Source organism: Callithrix jacchus, chromosome 1 (genome assembly GCF_049354715.1).
Source record: "Callithrix jacchus isolate 240 chromosome 1, calJac240_pri, whole genome shotgun sequence".
Classification (NCBI taxonomy): domain Eukaryota; kingdom Metazoa; phylum Chordata; class Mammalia; order Primates; family Cebidae; genus Callithrix; species Callithrix jacchus.
This window is the reverse complement of record NC_133502.1, coordinates 23,545,918-23,566,531: the sequence shown is the minus strand read 5'-3', so window position 1 is coordinate 23,566,531 and position 20,614 is coordinate 23,545,918. Positions and strand designations below refer to the sequence as shown.

Sequence of the window (20,614 nt, the reverse complement as noted above, 5' to 3'; positions counted from 1 at the left end):
GTCCGTCATTCTCCAGTTAATCTTTAGATTATCAAAATTCCCATGATTATTTTTCTGGTAGAGATTGACATGTTGGTTCTAAAAAAATACCAAAAGGCAAAAGAGTAGAATAGCAAAAAATAATTTGAAAAGGAGAATAAATCTGGACAATCTACCCTACCTGACTTCAAACTTACTATAAAGCTACAGTATACAAGACTGTGTGATAACAGTATAAATATATACACATAAATAATTGGTATAAAATAAAATATCCAGAATTAGACTATCGGTTGACTAACTGATAGTCTACAATAGTGTCAACCTAATTCAATGAGAAGACAGTCATTCAAACAAGTAGCCTTGCAATGACTAGATATTTGTGTGAGGGTATAATTACCTGTGAGTTCTACCTTATATCATACACAAAATTAATTAGATATGTACCTCAGATGTAAAATTTCTAGAGAAAGTAGCAGGAAATATTTACAACCTTGAAGTTGTTAAGGATGTCTTACAAACAAAATTCTAGTAATCTTGACTAGGGAAAAACATGTGAATTGGACTTCATTAAAATTGAAAAATTTTGCTCTTCAAAAGACACTAGTAAGAAAATGAGGCTGGGTGCAGTTGCTCGTGCCTGTAATTCCAGCACTTTGGGAGGCCAAGGTGGGAGGACTGCTTGAGCCTAGGAATTCAAAGCTGTAGCAGGCTAAGAAGGTGCCCCAGAGCAACCACCTGGGCAACAGCATGACACCTCATCTCTAAAAAAGGAAAAGGATTCTAGTCACAGATGTCAGAAAAATATTTGTAATGTATTCAGTTGTCAAAGGACTTATATCCAAAATATATTACCATCTCTTACAACTCTGCAAAAAGACAGAGGAATAGCCAATAAGCCAAGAGCAACTGTTAAAATGCATTAGTGATTAGAAAATTGCAAAATAGAACCATAATGACATAGTACTATTTCAAAACCATGTGAGTGAATACAATAAAAACAGTGTTGGCCAGAATGTGAAGCAACTAAACTCAAATTTTGCTAATAGTAGTGTAAAATGGTACCACAGCTGCGATGATTTTATTGTGGTTTACTTAAAGTTAAGTATACACTTATCATAGAACCCAGAAATTTTTCCAAAAGTGTTTCTCAAAGGAAATAAAAATATACTTCCACAGAAGACTTATACACACATACCAGTTTTTAAAAATGTATAATAACCTTAAATAAAAATAATCCAAATATCATTCCATAAGTGAATGAACAAGCAAATTATAGTATATTGATAAAATGAAAGATTCCTCATCAATAAAAAGTAAACAATAAAAAGTAATGAAATGCTGATTTATAAAATATCACTGAATCTCAAAAACATCATGCCACATGAAAGAAGCTAGACACCAAAGAGTACATACCTTATGATTCCATTTATGTGAATTTCCACAACAGGGAAAATATAGTGATGTAAATCAAATAAATTATTTGGGTGAGAGGTACTCTGGGACTAGATTCAAAGAGGTATAAGGAACTTTCTGGAGTGAGAAAATCATGCTGCATTTTGAATGATGAGGTCGTTTTATAATTGTACACATTTGACAATATTTATCTGATTATATACTAATTTATCCATTTTATGTAAAATTTATCCATTTTATGTAAAACATAATCTGTAAAGTTAACTTTAACTAATAAAATGAAATAAAAATATTTTCAGATAAATGAATATGAAGAAAATATGCTGACAGCTGACTTCATTATAAGAAATGCTAAGGAAATTCTGCGGGCTGAAAAGAAATTAGTTTAAAATACTCTAACAATACATTGCAGGGTTTATAAGAATGTATAGATTTCATATGTGTATGTGTATATGTATACTATATATGATTCATATATAAATATGAATGACAAGAATAGCACAAAGAAAGGTGAATAAATGAAACTGTACTGTTGTAACATTCCTATATTTTCATATGAAGTAGCACAGTATCAATATTAAAACTAAGTTAAAAACATAATCTTTAGCAGAAACACTAAAACATTTCAAAAAGTATTAGCTAAAAGGATAAATGAGAAATTAAAATGAAATTCTATAATATATATTTATTAATTTAAAATAAATAAGAACAAGTACAAGAGGGAAAAAACAGATGAGACAAATAAGAACTAAATAGTAATGTGTTAAAGTCCAGCTATATTAATTATTTTAAATGTAAGTGTTTTTAATGCTTATATTTAAAAGGCACAAATTGCCAATCTGGATGAAAAGCAAGAATTACATTTTTTACTATATATAATATATGATATTTTGATTGTAAAAGGTTGAGAAAGCTATATCATGCAAGCAGTAAACTTAAGAACAATAGAGTAAATCTGTTATATTATTTTTCAATTAATTAGCATTAACTCTAAGCATTTTCTCCAGTGTATGGTTTTTATTTCCATACATTGTTAGTCTCTTTCCCCACTGCTTTTGTTTAATGTTTTATTTTCTTATTTATTAGTTAGTAAATACAACTTCCCGTTTAAAGGTCACTTATATTTGCCCATATGCTTTGCTGTTGCGTAATTTTTAGATTCCCTATTGATGTGGAAGAACTCTTTCAACAACATGGACATGCAAAAGTATATGTTAGTTATTTCCGTGTCTGTATTTCCTAACAGGAAGGAAGCTTCTTGACATAAAGCACAAAATCGTATTAATCTTTTTATATCCAGGAATGCCTTGCCTAAAGTAGACATTCAAATGTTGAATAAATGAATAAAATTGACACAGTAATATGTTCCATAATTAATCCTCTAATAAATCATGTGTATCCCACATCCTCTAGTGTTTAAATAATCAACTTGGTAAAATAGGTTACAATCTGCTCTGCCTTCTATTTCAAGAGTTGTGGTCCTAAGAGCGCTTTTTAATGAACGCACCACCCTTACTACCCCTCTTCAAGTCCTGCCTCCCCCGTCATCTGGATCACACTCGATGGCTGGAAAAGGATGACCTATCATTTGATAATGATTCACCTTTTTTTCCAGTGCATCAGTTGTTCTCTCTGACTTAGTAATTGATCTTACTTATAATATGGACATGGCATAAGTAGCCCTTCAAAACTATATTTAACCTAGATGATGGGTTAATAGGTTCAGCAAACCACTATCCACTATGGCACATATAGACCTGTGTAACAAACCTGCACGTTCTGCACATGTATCCCAGAACTTAAAGTAAAATAAAGTTTAAAAAAAATAAGTTTGATCAAGCAACTTATTTAGTGCTGTGACAAAAACATGTCCAGTTTTGTAGAATCTAATTTAAATTTTTAAAAACCCTCTTAAACTAGTATGTCTGTATATAGACTACACTGTCATTTATTTATATATTTGCCATCACAAGCTCACTATAAGAAGATCTAATTGGAAAACTCCACTAAGAATGGCAGAACAACAGTTGAAGCAGATGTTTTACTAAAAGAGAATCTCAAGGCTCATATACTGACTGCTGTCATTTACTTCTGGAATAGCTTTTCCTAGCAGTGAGTCAGAACCCACTTGTCGGTCTTCATCAGTTCTTGGATGTGTGGAGAAGATAAACATTTTAGTATATAATTTAAGCGGTGCCAAAGACATAACTTTCTTCTATTATTCAACTTAATATTTAACTCAAAGCTTTTATTCTGCTTGGACACAATATCCTTAAAATTTCCCCCTCACACACTGGATATGGCAAAAGTCTTTTAAACATTGTAGAAAACTAGGGGTTAGGGGAGTGTGGAGATGAGATAAAATTGGTTTCTTATGTTTCTCAGTTACTGGTCTACACATATTGTTGAAAATTCCCTTCCTTTAGTTGATAAGTGAAGAATTGCTCATTGTAAGAATGGGCATGAAAGAAAAAGGATAAAACAGAGGAAAAGAGAAAATAAAATCAAAATGTAATCACTGTAACATATGTGATAAAACATTTACAGCTAAATTCTTTGAATTATTTGCCTTTCGATAATTCCTAAACATGGAAGCACTCAAATATTTTATAACATCATAGCACTCTAACTTGCATATGGAGTTGCCTTTTTGGATGGGAGAGAAAGAAGTAATTACAACATACAGAAATATATGCATAAAAATAAAAATTCATAATTAGTTGATTTTGATGAATACAGTTGTTCCCTTAGCCATTTATGGCAAAATAATTACAGATTGAGTTCCCAACAAAATTTCTGGTTTTGGATATAGTAAACCTGGGTGTATCAGGGAAGTATGTCATGCATTGAATATTTTTATTTATGTCTGCCGCAGGAAAAAAAGTGTTGGAACTTCCATTTTTGTAGAGCAAAATGTAAGAGGCATGGTATCCAATAGATACCAATGTTCAATAGAACAACAGATTTAGCTAGACTTTTAATGAGAAGTTTAACTAGATTCAATTAGAAAGTTTTCAGGAAAGAAGTGGACAGAAGTAGACAAGAAATGTGTTGGTTGTCTTTCAATTAAGTATATACAGTTGATCATCTACCCTATATATTCATAAAAATATGCATTTAATGCCTACCAAGAGTTAGGTCTGTTGCTAGGTGAAAGAAATACAAAGCATATAAGTAGATTTCTTATAATAAAAACGAATGCATGCCTCGGGGAGAAAATATTTGCAAACTATGCATCTGACAACAGTCTAAAATCCAGCATCTATAAGGAACTCAAACACATTTACAAGCAAAAACAAGCAACCCCATTTTAAAGGTGGACAAAGGACATAAACAATTTTCAAAAGAGGACACAGCCAACAAGCATATGAAAAATGCTCAACATCACTAATCATTAGAGAAATTCAAATCAAAACCACAATGAGACACCATCTCACACCAGCCAGAAAGGCTGTTACTAAAGTCAAAAAATAACAGATGCTAGTGAGACTGTAGAGAAAAGGAAACAGGGGTCCAAAGTGGCTCCCGCCGGAGGTCATGGCGCTCGCGAAGGCGAGGTCATCAGTTCAAGGCTAACCTCATAAGCTCAAACTGATTGGCAAAAAAAAAAAAAAAAAAAAAAAAAGAGAAAAGGAAACACTTAGGCACTGCTGGGGGGAATGTAAATTAGTTCAGCCATGGTGAAAGCAGTTTGGTGATTCCTGAAAGAACTTAAAACAGAATTACCCCTTGACCCAGCAATCTCATTATTGGGTATATATCCAAATAAATATAAATCATTCTACCAAAAGACACAGGCATGTGTATGTTCACAATAGCAAAAACATGGAATGAACATAAATGTCCCTCAACAGCAGACTGGATAAAGAAAATGTGGTACATATATACCCTGGAAAACTACACAGCCATAAAAAAGAATGAGATCATGTTGTGTGCAGAAACATGATGGAGATGGAGATCATTATCCTAAGCAAAATAACATAGGAACAGAACACCAAAAGCCGCATGTTCTCACATGTAAGTGAAAGCTAAACATCAAATACACACGGACACAAAGAAGGGAAGAACAGAGCCTGGGGCTTACCTGAGGGAGGGGAGAGGAAAGAGGGTAAGGATCCAAAAACTACTTTTGGTACTACGCTTATTACCTGGTGACAAAAAAATCTGCGCACCAAACCACCATGACACACAATTTACCTATATAATAAACCTGGACATGTACCCCTGAACCTAAAATAAAGTTAAAAAAATTGTTGGTCATGTAGATTTGGGAAAGTCTAGTTTAAATAAAACTAAGCACATTTTTCCACAATAGGATATTTTGAAGTTTTGGCACACAAATGGACAATCTGCATTTCTAAGAATGTGGTATTCTTGGACCACAGGGCTTTTCCTGAACTCTCCTATTGTTTCTTCAAGGAATATTGCTGACAAAATACCAAATAGAAATCGTATAGTAAGAAGTTAAAATATTTGGTCTACGTGACAATCAGAAATGTAAGCACTTCAAATGTTAAATTAAAAAAAACTTATTTGAAAAAATAAACTTTTAGGCTGGGCACAGTGGCTCATGCCTGTAATCCCAGCACTTTGGGAGGCCGAGGCTGGCAGATCACCTGAGGTCAGGAGTTTGAGACCAGCCTGGACAACATGACAAAACCCCATTTAAAAACACAAGAATAGTCAGATGTGGTGGTAGGCATCTTTAATCCCAGCTACCGGGGAGGTTGAGGCACGAGAATTGCTTGAATCCAGAAGGCAGAGGTTACAGTGAGTCAAGATCCTGCCATTGCACTCCAGCCTGGGTGACAGAGTGAGACTTTGTCTCAAAATAAATACATAAACAAAATTAAACTTTCAACTATTTTTATCTGTTTCCATTTTGGTTAAAAGGAAAAAAAGCATCCTTAATAAAATAAAAAAAGGCAGGCGTACTTTTTAAAGATTATGATCTGCCAGAGATTTTTAAAAAAGATTTTAAGTGGTAGTGAATGTAGAAGAGGAAGACAGGAAATGTGGGCTGAGCACTCAATATTTCAGAAATGTGCTCACCAGACACTCTTAGCAGGATTATTGCCCATGATAGGGTGCCAGGATCCTCTAACAAAATTCTTTTCTCCTCTTTCTTTGCTGAAGCAAAGTAACAGGAAAAGCGGTGGAACTATTAAAAACCAAAAAACCAAGGAGGCAAGCAAACAAACCTATTTCATAATCATTGCAAGCAGATGGGGTTGGCTGTGTTTGAATTTGTTTTCATTTTCAGAAGAAGTTATTATAGAAGCAGATCAACTTAAAACTATGCACTTGGCTATTAATAAAGCAGTTATTATTCAAGAGTTTTGTGAGGTCTCCAGGTTGGAAATCATCTTTGGAAAACTGGTAAGGATGATCTAGTAGGTAAGCACCAAAGCTACTAGAGCACAAAGAATATTTTTGTCTAAAGCCTGATGACAGAAGAACATGGAAAGGGCTCAGGGTTATCTATCAAGCTCATGTCTAACACGAATACTTATTTTTTATAAGGGCCCACTTTATGAGATTGTGAGCCCAGAATGAGATTCAGAAGAAGCAAAGTTCACCAGCTGCAGCCCATGAAAACTACCCCGATTTGGCTGTAAGCAGATAATCTAGTTCATCTCCTTCTGGAATGACATAAAGTATTGCAAGTTCTTCAGACATAATCACCTTATTTAGATGTTTTTTTCTTCTGTAAAATCCAATTTAGCCATACCTGCTGGCACATGACCAACTCAGACAAACGTCTACAAATTCAGGGAAGAAAGAGGAGTAAAATATTTCTTTTAGAAAACCTATTTCTTCACCTTATGATTAAATAATTAATTATCTCAGCAAATGTGAAGAAAAAAAGTTTGAGCAGATATAAAGGAATGCCCAAGACAGGTACCAGACCTGGCATTCCTCTCCGTCTACTTCCACTTAAAAAGAAAGATACGAACAGACACTTTTCCAAAGAAGACATTTATGCAGCCAACAAACATGAAAAAAAGCTCATCATCACTAGTTATTAGAGAAATGCAAATCAAAACCACATTGAGATACCATCTCATGCCAGTTAGAATGGCGATCATTAAAAAATCTGGAGACAACAGATGCTGGAGAGGATGTGGAGAAATAGGAACACTTTTACACTGTTGGTGGGAGTGTAAATTAGTTCAACTATTGTGGAAGACAGTGTGGTGATTCCTCAAGGACCTAGAAATAGAAATTCCATTTGACCCAGCAATCCCATTACTGAGTATATATCCAAAGGAGTATAAATCATTCTATTATAAAGACACATGCACACATGTAGGTTTCTTGCAGCACTGTTTATGATAGCAAAGAGCTGGAACCAATCCAAATGCCCATCAATGATAGACTGGACAAAGAAAATGTGGCACATATACACCATGGAATACTATGCAGCCATAAAAAACAATGAGTTCATGTCCTTTGTAGAGACGTGGGTGAATCTAGAAACCATCATTCTCAGCAAACTGAAACAAGAACAGAAAGCCAAACACTGCATGTTTTCACTCATAAGCAGGTGATGAACAATGAGAACACGTTGGCACAGGGAAGGGAACAGCACTCACTAGGCTAGGTGAAGGGGTGAAGGGGAGGGGAGAGGAGGGACAGTGGGGGGTGAGGAGGATGGGAAGGGATAACACGGGGAGAAATTCCTGAAGTAGGCAACGGGGTGGGGTGGGGGATATAGTGGGGGATGGAGAAAGCAAACCACCATGGCATGTATGTACCTATGCAACAATCCTGCAGGATGTGCACAGGTACCCCAGAGCCCAAAGTATAATAAAAATAAAAATAAAAAATAAAAAAGGAAAGAAAGAAGTGGGAAGGTGAATAGGTACTGTAGCTTCTGACCACATTCATTTCTATTAGGAGAAAAATTGCTTACTCCCATCTCAACTGACACTTCCAAAGTGAGTGGCAACCTCTGGGCTTCTGATTTTCTGCCACTGCCTGATCCAAACATCCAGCTTGCTGGAGCCCTGGACTTTATCTCAGCTCAAATTCCACAGCCCATTCAAATCAAAGCTCTAAGTAACCAGGGTGAGACATTAACCCCAGATAGCAGCTAGACAGGCTTGGTCACTGGGTTAGTGCTTTCTTGTTAATGTTGTTACTACTACTATGATTATTTTGTCCCAGAGGTTTTATTTCACGATATTGCTAACTGAGTTATATATTCATAAATAATATCTTCTGCAATGATCGAGGTGATCAAATGTTTTTCTCTTTTATTTTTTTATGCAAAGATTTGTGTTTATTCATTTCAAATATTATACCAGCCTTGCATTTCTAAAATAATGCAGGAATTCCTGAAGCTCTGCAAGGCCATGATTATATTTTTTATGTGTTGCATTGATTGCATTTAAAATATATATACTTATAATATTTTTACATCTTCATATATGAGATACATTAACAAATTTTTTTCTTGTGATATTATTTTTAGGTATTTGTATCAAGATAATGGCAGCTCCATCAAATGAGTTGGAATATATATTTTTCCTTCTACTGTTCTTTGGAAAATATGTAAAATTCGGTGGTATTTATTTCTAAATGTTTGGAAAAATTCACAAATAGACCCACTTGACCCTAGAATTTTCTTAATGAAAGGGATTTTAATTATAAATTCTACTTTAATAAACGTTGGGTTGTGCAGACATTTTGATTTCTTCTTCTTTTGTTTTTGAGATAAAGTTTCACTCTTGTTGCCCAAGCAGGAGTGCAGTGGTACGATCTCAGCTCACTGCAACCTCCACTTCCCAGGTCAAGTGATTCTCCTGCCTTAGCCTCCCAAGTAGATAGCTGGGATCACAGGCACCTGCCACCACATCTGGCTAATTTTTCGCATTTTCAGAAAAGATGGGGTTTTGCCATGTTGGGAAGGCTGGTCTCAAATTCTGACCTCAGGTGATCTGCCCACCTCAGCCTCCCAAAATGCTGGAATTACAGGTGTGAGCCACCACACCTGGCCTTTTATTTCTTCTTCTACCATCTTTGATAGGTTTTACTTTTAAGGAATTTATCCTTTTCCCCAGATTTTCAAATTTACCTACATGAAACTGTGTATAACAGCTTATTTTCTTGCTAACATCTGTTGTATTTATGATAATGTCTTCTATTTAACTTCTATGTGAATAATTTATTTTTCAGTATCAGTATTAATTTTTTAAAGTACCTAATTTAGCTTTATTAATTTATTTCTGTGTATTGCATTGATTTTTAAATGTTTTTAATTACTTCATTTTTTCTATTTTTTATTTAACTTCTTAAAAATCTAATTGCATTGGAAGTTTAAATGATTGCTACACAACTTTCCTTTTTTCAAATACATGCTTTAAAGCTAAAAATTTCCTTAAGGAGAATTCCACGAGTTGATATTGTATTAGTTCATTCTCACACTGCTAATAAAGACATGCGCAAGACTGAATAATTTATAAAGATAAAAGATTTTATTGACTCACAGTTCTGCATGGCTTGGGAGTCCTCAGGAAAGTGACCATCAAGGTAGAAGGCACCTCTTCACAGGGCAGCAGGAGAGAGAATGAGAGTCAGCAAGGGAAATGCGAGATGTACATACAACCATCAGATCTCCTGAGAACTCACTAACATGAAAACAGCTTGGTGGAAACCACCCCTGTGTTTCAATTACCTTCACCTGGTCCCACCCTTAACACCTTGGGATTATTACAACTCAACGTGAGATTTGGGTGGGGACACAGACCCAAATTGTATCAGATTATATATATATATATAATCATTCAGCTCAAAATATTTTTATATTTTTATTGTTTCCTTTTAGGCTATGGATTCTGTAGAAGTGTGCTATTGAATTTTCAAACTTTAGTAATATTTTTAATCAGATTTGGAAAATTTCCCATGTCTCGTTCTTTCTTTGCTCTCCTTCTGAGACTCCAGGTTCACATTTTTACCTTTGGACCATGTTCTACATATTTTTATGCTTTAGTATATTTTTCTTCTCTTCCTGTTTTCCCTAATTTAGATGTTTTATATTAATTGGCCTTCAGGGTCATTCATCTTTTCTTCTGCTGTTTTCAATATGCTGTTAAAACCTCCCATGAGCTCTTAATTTCATTTATTTCATGTAGCCATCCTATAATATCCATCTTTCAATACATCCCATTCCCAGTTGAAATTATCCATCTTTTCATCTATTTTGACAGTATGTTTTTCTCTACTTTCTGTAATATTTTTATCATTATTGTGAAATTCCTGTGTGCTAACTCCAATATCTTAATTATCTCTGCACCTGCTTCTATTCATTATCTTCTCTATCAATTAATATTTAATTTTCTCTTCCCTTTTTCATACAATTAATAATTTCTAATGTTATGTAACACTACAACACTCCAAATGACACTCTAGATGATTCCTTGTAGAATCTATCAATCGTGCTCTCTTCTCAAAAAGGTCTCCAACCATTCAATTATTTACGGCAATTTAATACCAGCAGTTTACCCTGATAATCTTGGGTCTTGGCTGTAAGCTTTATCAGGGATAGGAGGGTCTATTTCAGCTTCATCTTATTCATAGGGTATATATTACTCCTAGAGTGTGATTTTTTCTGGGATACCTCGACCTCCCCCTCCCATGAGAAAACCTATATTCAGTTTGGATGAAGGGCACCTGCAATCTCCAAACCCTTCAGGTATGCTCTCTGCCTTATGCCTTTCACCCAAGCTGAACTGGCATTCAAAAACTTGAATCTTTTATAATCTGCTTTCCATTGTGCCATCCCCAGGCATGGTGGCTCACACCTGTAGTCCCAGCACAGTGAGAGGTGTAGGTGGGTAGATGGCCTGAGTTCGGGAGTTTGAGACCAGCCTGGGCAACATGGTGAAACCCTGTCTCCATAAAAATCAAAATGAACAAGCAAAACAAAACATGATAGTTGCTATTGTGCCATCCATTTCCTAAGGCCAGGAGCATAGAACAGCCTAATTATTGCTGTAACTGGGAAGGGCTGTGAGACTTTTCAGGCAGAATTTATGCTCTCGGGGGACTAGAAAATTAGGCAATAGTGTAATAGTAAGGGCAATAAGAAGTGCAAAGTTCACAGACTCTGCAGCCAGAGTTCATCCTCTTAATCTTTGTATTTCTGAACAAGTCATCCAAACTTTCTGAGACTGCTTTCTTACCTGCAAAATGGGATAATAATAGAACTTACTTATGGAGCTTTGTACAGAGTAAATAGGTTTATACATATCAAATACCTGAGAGAGTTTCCAACCCTTGCTAAGGATTGTTTTCCTTGTTATCTTGGGATCTAACTGCCTAGGCCTGGAAAACAAGGACTCTGAATGTTAGGCAGCTGTAACTACAGTGAGATGCAGGAATCAGTCAGTTTCTGCACTAAATTGTAATGAAATCGCTTTCCAAACCATCCATTGTCAGTAGCTCAAGTTTCAAAATCCCTTGAGACAGCACCCAACTGGTTAGGACTAAGTCTTACCCTATATGCTTTTTGATTTTGCCATGTGGGGAAATGAGGACTAAGCATCTTTGGTCTCTGTAGAGGAAGGCAGTCACTATCTCCGCAAAGTAACCAACATACTAACAAACAGAAATAAGACTGGATGCTACTCGTCAAATTATGAAAAATGTCTATTACGCAAGGCCACAAGAAATGTAACACTTGACATCAATAAATTGATCAAAATTAATTCTACTATAGATGAATAAATTGCAATTTACTTGGCCATGCTATTTTTTTGCTATTTAGATCATGCTTTTTCTTTACTTATTACTATTATTTTAAAAATTCTTCTTCTAGGATTATTTCTTTTACAGTGTTTCATGGAAATCACCACTGTTAAGCATGCTCATTTTACATTTTGACATATATGATCAAACTGGGCTTCAGAAAGTTTCCTTCAAAGTAGCTGTTGTGTTTAAGAGAGATTATTTGTATTCGCCACTGAGGACACTGTGGTAAGAGAGGGTAATGTTCAACGGTAGTCTAAGAGCTTTGAAAATTCTAGAGGAGAGGGTGATTTGTGGCTGTGATTGTGATAGCTTATTTTTGGGTTCTATGTAGAGTGCTACATAGGTTCCTCTGCTAAAAATAATTAGAAAAATAAATAAAAAATTTTAATCTATAGAATAGTTGCTGTGAGCATTGTGATTGGGAATAAATAGGGTGAATAAAATGGTTAAAATAGTAGAAAAGGCAAAATTAAATTTAAAAAGCATAAATCTATAATAGAACAAGCCAATTTGATTCTATCTCTTCCTCTGTGAACTGCAGACAACAACATAAAAATAAATTTCAGGCAGAGGAAGAGGGTGAGATCCCCATTTGGTGACTGTGTTCTGAGCGTCTTGACCAACCTGGGTGGAGAGTGATGGAGAGAATTTAGAAATCTAGGATAATGGAGAAGGTGCCATTAAAATAAAAGGTAAGAGCACCTAAGATCATCAGCTGTCAGCAATGTAACAATTGGATTGGGATATTAGGCAAAGATGAAGAAATGAGCACATTTTCCTTACTAGAATAAAAACTTCCTAAGTGAGGCTGGGCGTGATGGCTCATATCTGTAATCCCAGGATTTTGGGAGGCCAAGGTAGGTGGATCACAAGGTCAGGAGTTTGAGACCAGCCTGGCAACAAGGTGAAACCCATCTTTACTAAAAATAAAAACAAAAAATTTAGCCGGGCGTGGTGGTGGGTGCCTGTAATCCCAGCTACTCGGGAGGTTGAGGCAGGAGAATTGCTTGAACCCAGGAGGCGGAGGTTGCGGTGAGCCGAGATCGCATGCCACTCTGTCTCAAAAACAAACAACAATGGTAACAACAAAATTCCTGAGTCGTAAGCGTGCTCACCATGAGAAACCTCTCACAATTTGGTGTGCAACAACTGTCAGGAAACAATAATTTCTTCAACAAAATTGAAGAAGGATGACAAGGGGAGGCAGCCATTCAAAAGGGAGCAGGGAGGCAAGAGATTAGATCACACGACCTTATCAGGTGTTTTAACACAGAGAGAAGGCAGCTGGAGGCTTTGGAGATGACAATGCAGCAGGAGTGGAAGCCAAGGAGATGCTGGAAGGCTGTGCACTGCTCTATTGGACCCTCCTGCTCAGGGATATACAATATCCAAAGTATGGCTGAAGAAAGGGCATAAAGATTGAGACCTGCTTAGGCCGAGCAGAAATGCAACCTGGGCACACACATAGCAGCACAGTGAATACAAGAATAACATTAAGGGGTTCAGAGAAACTCTGGAAGCAGCTTAAACTTTCAAAACTATAAAAGAGGTGCTTAGTGCTGTTTCCAAATCTTGAAGTAGCTGGGAATCTTAAGTGTTGTGTATTTTTTTCACATAGGAATTTCGTACTAAAATGCAATACATAAATATGTGTTATTTTAAACCATGCTTCAGAATTGCATTTAAGAATGGCCTCTGACCACATGTTAGTTAAGTCTTTGGATGTGCCAGGCAGGGTGGCTCATGCTTGTAATTCCAGCACTTTGGGAGGCTGAGGTGGTCAGATCACGTGAAATCAGGAGTTCAAGACCAGCCAGGCCAACATGGTGAAACCCCATCTCTACTAAAAATACCAAAATTAGCTGGGTGTGGTGGCACAGCCTGGAGGTTGGCTTGAACCCAGGAGGCGGAGGTTGCGGTGAGCTGAGATCATGCCATTGCACTCCAGGCCAGGCAAAAGAGCAAGACACACACACACACACACACACACACACACACACACAGAAAGAAAGAAAAAGAAAAGAAAAAGTAAAAGCTCTGGATGTGAGGTGACCAGAAGTTGAGACAGGTCAGGCAGGATCGATGACAGTTCTCCATCTGCTGCCACACAGTCAGGGACTTGTTGAAAACTTCTCTGAGATCTTAGTTGGAACTTCTGTGAATTGCATGTTTTAAGATGCATGTTAGAGGTACAGACCCAGGCCCTAAGTCACTGTGTGAATTTACTAGGAAAAGGCTTTGAAACTATAGTTTATTGAGGCTTCTTGAATTGCTATAAAGAAATATATGAGACTGGGTAATTCATAAAGAAAAGAGGTTTAATTGGCTCATGGTTCTGCAGGCTTTACAGCAAGTATGACGCCAGCATCTGCTCTGCTTCTGGGGAAGCCTCAGGAGCTTATAATCATGGCAGAAAGTGAAGAGGGATCAGGTGTGTCATACGGCCAGGGCAGGAGCAAGTGACACTGGGAGGCAGGTACCCAACACTTGTAAATGACCAGATCTCATGTGAACTCAGAGCAAGAGTTCTGAGTGGGACACAACAACTTATCAGCAAGAGAATGATCTGCCCCCATGATCCAACACCTGCCACCAGGGCCTACCTCCAGCATTGGGGATTACATTTCAACATGAGATTTGGGCAGGGAAAATATCCAAATTATATCACATTGAGTAACTGGGAAAAGTGGAAAATAGGGCAAAATCAATCTTTGGGAGTGAAAATTGTATCAAGAAATTGGAGCTGTGCAGTCGCGGGAAAGGGTGCCTATGGCAGTCATGAGTGGCGTGCTGCAGCCCCTTTCTCTGACTCAGGAGAACCGCTCAGCTGGGGAGCTAGCTGCAGGTGGGTTGCCTGTCACACACAGTTCTGAACTCCTGGTGTAACTACAGCCTAGAAACATATGTAGGAACGACACTGCCAGATACAGGAGTGGAGAATTTTGAGTTGGTGTTACAATATGCTTCTGAACTTTCAGAGAAGTGACAGGCCTCAGACAGAAGTGACAGATAAAAATGGAAAGTTTTCAGGGCCTGGCATTAAGAATTATATCTGGTCACGTACCCTCAAATTCCCTTTGTTTCTGAACTGCTGCACACTGTACTTGAACTAGTATAATGCAACAGGAAGAGCTGATAGAAATTTCATGTCAATTTTCTTCCACATAGGAAGGAAAGCATAGAATGTTTCATCCCTCACACAAACTGCTGTAGTGAGGTGTTTGGAAAATCAGCCCTGGCTAGAGAAAGCTGCACGAAAGCAAATTCCATCTATTGAATAAAGTCGTAGTAAAAAAAAAAAAAAAAAAAAAAAAAAGTCTTCCATGAAAGACAAAAGAATATTCCTAACTTTTTTAAATTATTGAAACTAATTCAGAAGGAACAAGTGTTGAATGGAAAAAAAGCAAGAGTTCACAGTGTGTTGACATCAGAAGCACCAACCTGGATCTGGAAGCTGAGGTTGACTCAAGTTTGACTCAGCTGCAAGGAGAAATACTGGAGATAATGGCAGCTTCCCCACCCCACCCCATTACTGTCAGGACTCTCACCTTAAACCAATGATTGTTTTTCTGATGTGGGGCCCTGGTCAAGAAAAGGCAGACTTGACTTCATTGAAACTTACCATTGAGATGGTTTGACTGATACAGGAAGCTAAGTGAATCATGTGGCTGGGTCTTTCCTATGCCATTCTCGTGACTGTGAGTAAGTCTCACGAGATCTGAGGGTTTTAATGGTTTTATAAATGGGAGTGCCCCTGCACAAGCCCTCTTGTCTGCCACCATGTAAGATGTGCCTTTGCCTCTTTCACCTTCTCCCGTGACTGTGAGGTCTCTCCAGCCATGTAGAACTGTAAGTCCATTAAGCCTCTTTCCTTTATCAATTACCCAGTCTCAGGTATGTATTTATTAGCAGCATGAGAACAGACCAATACACCATCTATCTTTTCTGGCTGCTATAACAAAATCCCATGGACTGGATGGCTGATAAACAACAGAAATTCCTCACCATAGTGAAGGTAGGAGATAGTGCCAGCCTGGTCAGGTTCTGGTGAGGAACCTGGTTGCAGACTGTTGAATTCTCTCTGTACTCTCAAATGGTAGAAAGAGAAGGAGAGAGTTCTCTGGGGTTCCTTGTCTGTAGGTACTAACCTTATCCGTGAGGGCTCCACTCTCATGACCAAATCTCCTCCTATGTATTATAGAGTCTCTGCATAGATAATCATATGTTATGCAAATGAAAATTGTTTCATTCTTCCTTTATCTGCATTTATTTTATTTTTGTGCATTATTGCACTGGCTACAACCTTCAGCTAAAATGATAAGTAGCAGTGGGGATTTCGGAACTTGGGATTATTCAATATTCTTCATTAAGTATGATGTTAGCTGTAGAATTTTCGTAAATGCTCAGTATTTTCTATGGTCGAATTAATATGCCAACACAAAATGAGTGGCTTAAACAACAGAAATGTGTGATCTCACAACTGTGCTTCCAGAACTCTGACGTGAAGCTATGGGCAGGGCCGTGGTCCCCCTGGAGACTCCAGGGAGAGTGTTTTTTGCCTCTTCCCTTTTCTGGATTCCTTGGCTTGCAGCTGTATCATTCCCATTCCTGTCTCCACAAAGACCGTGCCTCCTCTTCTTCTGTGTGTCATGCTTCTTTATTGCGTATCTTAAAATGATACTTCTCGTTAGATTTTTGGGCCCACCCAGACAATCTAGAATGATCTCATATTCACTTAATTATAGCTGCAGAAACCTGGTTTCCAAATAAGATGGTAATCACAGGTTTTCAGGATTAACAATTAGAAATATCTTTTGCAGGTCTGCTATTCAATCTACCACATCCCCTTAGTCAGGTTAATCAAGATTCCTTATGTCCTAATTTGCTGAGAGTCTTTATTATGAATGAATATTGAATTTTGTCAAATATTTTTATGAATGTATTGATATATATCTATGACTTTAAATTCTTGATTTTGTTAATATGTTGAACTTCATTTATTTTTCTCATTAAATGAACTTTGCATTTCTGGGATAAATCTATTTGGTCATCATGGATTATACTACTAAATTGTTTGATTTGATTTCTTCATTGTTTTGTTACATTCACCTGGGTTCTTGATGGGCAGCTTTGTTTTGTTTTTATTTGCAATATCATTGCCAGGTTTTAATAATAGTTATAAAAGCCTCAAAAAATGAGGGTAGGCCCAGCTGGGCAGATCAGGCCTGTAATCCCCACATTTTGGGAGGCCAAGGCTGGTGGATCACGAGGTCAGGAGTTCAAGACCAACTTGGCCAACATGGTGAAACCCCATCGCTACTAAAAATACAAAATTTAGCCAGGCATGGTGGTGGGTGCCTGCAATTCCAGCTACTCAAAAGGCTGAGGCAGGAGAATCACTTGAACCCAGGAACAGAAGTTGCAGTGAGCCCAGTTGGTGACAGTGCGCTCCAGCCTGGGAGTCAGAGTGAGTCTCCATCTCAAAATAAAAACAAAAACAGTGAATCCACATAAAACCAGAATTTTCTTTGGGGAAAAGTTTCTGATTATGAGTGAAAGGTCTTTGACAGATATGAATATATTCCCGCTTTCTATTTCTTATTGTGTTAATTTGGGTAAGTTGTGTTTTCCAAGGGATTTGTCATTTTTATTTAAGTTGTCAGACTTATTGTCATAACATTATTTGTAAATTGTCATGTTATTATTTAATGACTGTAGAACCAGTCATGATACCTCATCTTTTATTCTTGATACTAATAATAGTACTTAACGTTAGTAGATAGCATTTTTTTGTGTGTGCCAGGCTCTTTTCCAAAACGTTATTCTTTAAAAAGAGCAAATAATGATTATCCAAACTCTAAGTGTTAAGCACTGTTCTAAGTACTCTCATTATCTCACAGCAATACTGTGAGTTTGCTCCTATGATCATCCAGTTTTACAGGTGGGAGCACTGCAGCACTAGCCTGCTCAAGGTCTCACTGGTAGCAGTAAAACAACTAGGGTCTGAATATACACTGACTGTCTTCAGAATAGGCACCATTAAGCACCTCAGTATGAGCTTCTGCAAGTGTTTTATACAGTCCTTACAATAACTTTATGAACAAATATACATTCACACCAGGTTCCCAGATGAGGACAATATATTTCAATAAACTTGAGTTCATTAACTTTGATTATTGAACTTTCAACGAGTCACAGACGTAATGATCTGGGAACGTCGACTTTATGACACGGAGAAGTTTACTAAATATGGGAGGCTTGTGTTAATTATGCTTCCCATTAGGAATGTAAGGGAAGGTAATTGTAGTGTACAAAGAGATTAGTGTCTGTGGTAAAAGTAACTGGTAACGATTGTCAAAGAGGTGGGAGAGACTTGAAGGAAAACTTTCGATTTCAAGGCTCACTTTGCTTCCCTGCATTTCAAGCAAAAATGATCTAGGTTTTAATTTGTATCACATACAAGTGTGACAGGCAGTATCCTGGAGGTGTATATGCTAGAAAATGAAATTGTGGGCTGTGGCATTCTGATAACTTACGGAATATTAGGTGAGAGATCTAAGCCTTAAGAGATCGCTTAGCCTTAAGAGAGATCTTTGAGGCATACGTCCTAGAGAAACCTGTGCTCTTCATACAGGATATATGTATGTGATTGCTGCTCTTTTTTTTTTTTTTTTTTTTTGTACTTACCTCAAAGTGAAAACAAACAAACAAAAAATCTGGTCTATCCATACTATAGTGGATAAGTCTGGTCTATTCAAAAGAGAATTTAAAACATCATCAATAACAATGAATAAACCAGAAATACAATCAATACTTTGCATAAATCTCACAAATGTAATATTGAGCTAAAGAAGCCAGTCAGAACATAATGTGTGCTGTTCAATTCCATTTATATCAAGTCCCCATATATATAATTTTGATATCCTATCTATAATGCCAAAGTTGCGATAAGAAGGTCAACTTACTGACTCAGAAAACATTCAGCTTCGGGTACAGGTTTTATTGTGTCTATTATGGATTCAAAACTTAAGCTCTCCTGAGGTTCCCTCCACCATCCCATCTTCTCCAAGTCCTAGCTCTACTTTACTTTTCAGGGGTCTATTGCCAAGACTGTCTCTTCTTTCTTCTTTCTTCTTTCTTCTTCTTTCTTCTTTCTTCTTTCTTCTTCTTCTTTCTCCTCCTCCTCCTCCTCCTCCTCCTGCTCCTCCTCCTCCTCCTCCTCCTGCTCCTCCTCCTCCTCCTCCTCCTGCTCCTCCTCCTCCTCCTCCTCCTCCTACTGCTCCTCCTCCTCCTCCTCCTCCTCCTCCTTCTTCTTTTTTTTGAAACAGAGTTTTGCTCTTGTTATCCAGGCTAGAGTGCAATGGTGCTATCTAGGCTCAACGCAACCTCCGCCTCCTGGTTTCAGGCAATTCTCCTGCCTGAGACTCCTTAGTAGCTTGGATTACAGGCACACACCACCATGCCCAGCTAATTCTTTGTATTTTTGGTAGAGACGGGGTTTCACCATGTTGACCAGGATGGTCTCGATCTCTTGACCTTGTGATCCACCCGCCTCAGCCTCCCAAAGTGCTGGGATTACAGGCATGAGCCACCACGCCCGGCCCTCTCTTCTTCTTATAACCATACAGCTAGCTGTAGCTCATGGCTTATGTACCATTCTCTCTTCCTAGAAGTTCTAAACATTCTAAGATTGAGCCTCACTAGTTCTTTTGAACGGCACAATAGCACACATTAATTGAATCTGCTATTGACTGAGCAGGCCTGGGTCCTGTGCTCACTGCTGGATGACGAATATGAGTGTTCATGTTGTGCTGGGAAGGAGTGGTGGGGTCCATTCCTTCCTTCTCACCAGCAACAACCACTCTCTAGATTTCCCTGTTTCTTTATAGTACCGCTTCTACAAATCCTCAAACACTGTGGCTTTGGCTGTTTGGGGGTTTTATGTAGATGGAATTGAACAGCACACCTTATGTTCTCACTGGCTTCTTTATTTAATATTACATTTGAGAGATTTATGCAAATTATTGATTGTATTTGTGGTTTATTCATTGTTATTGATGATGTATTGAGTTCTCTCTTCTGAATAGGCCATACTTATCCACTGTAAAGTAAGGATAGACCATTTTTATTTGTTTGTTTTAACTCTGAGATTAGTACAAAAAAAATAAGTGACATTCACATACATATATCCTACATGAAGAGCATACATTTCTCTAGGATGTATGCCTAGAACTGAGTTGCTTAGTCCCAGAACGTGGATGCTTTTAAATTGAGACGCTAAGGCCGAACTGCTATTAAGAGTATTTTTAATGAGGTTCATTCCTACCAGAAATGTATGAGAAGTCCTGTTGCTTTACATCTTTTCTCCATATCCTGTCAGATTTTAAAAAATTGTGTCAACCTATTTACATATAATTGTTAAAAAATTAGTTTTTCTTGGCATTTCTTGCATGTCTCTGATTTG

At 37.3% G+C, this 20,614-nt stretch overlaps 1 protein-coding gene across 1 annotated transcript in view; it reads right to left on the bottom strand.

Moving 5' to 3' along the window:
• Positions 1-9,882: 9,882 nt before the first annotated feature.
• The window catches only part of LOC144576888 (uncharacterized), a 42,234-nt gene continuing 31,502 nt past the window's right edge, over positions 9,883-20,614 (bottom strand). Inside the window, exon 3 of the transcript XR_013519598.1 lies at positions 9,883-9,943. The gene's annotated coding sequence lies outside the window, so the exon portion shown is untranslated. The remainder of the gene's footprint in view (positions 9,944-20,614) is intronic.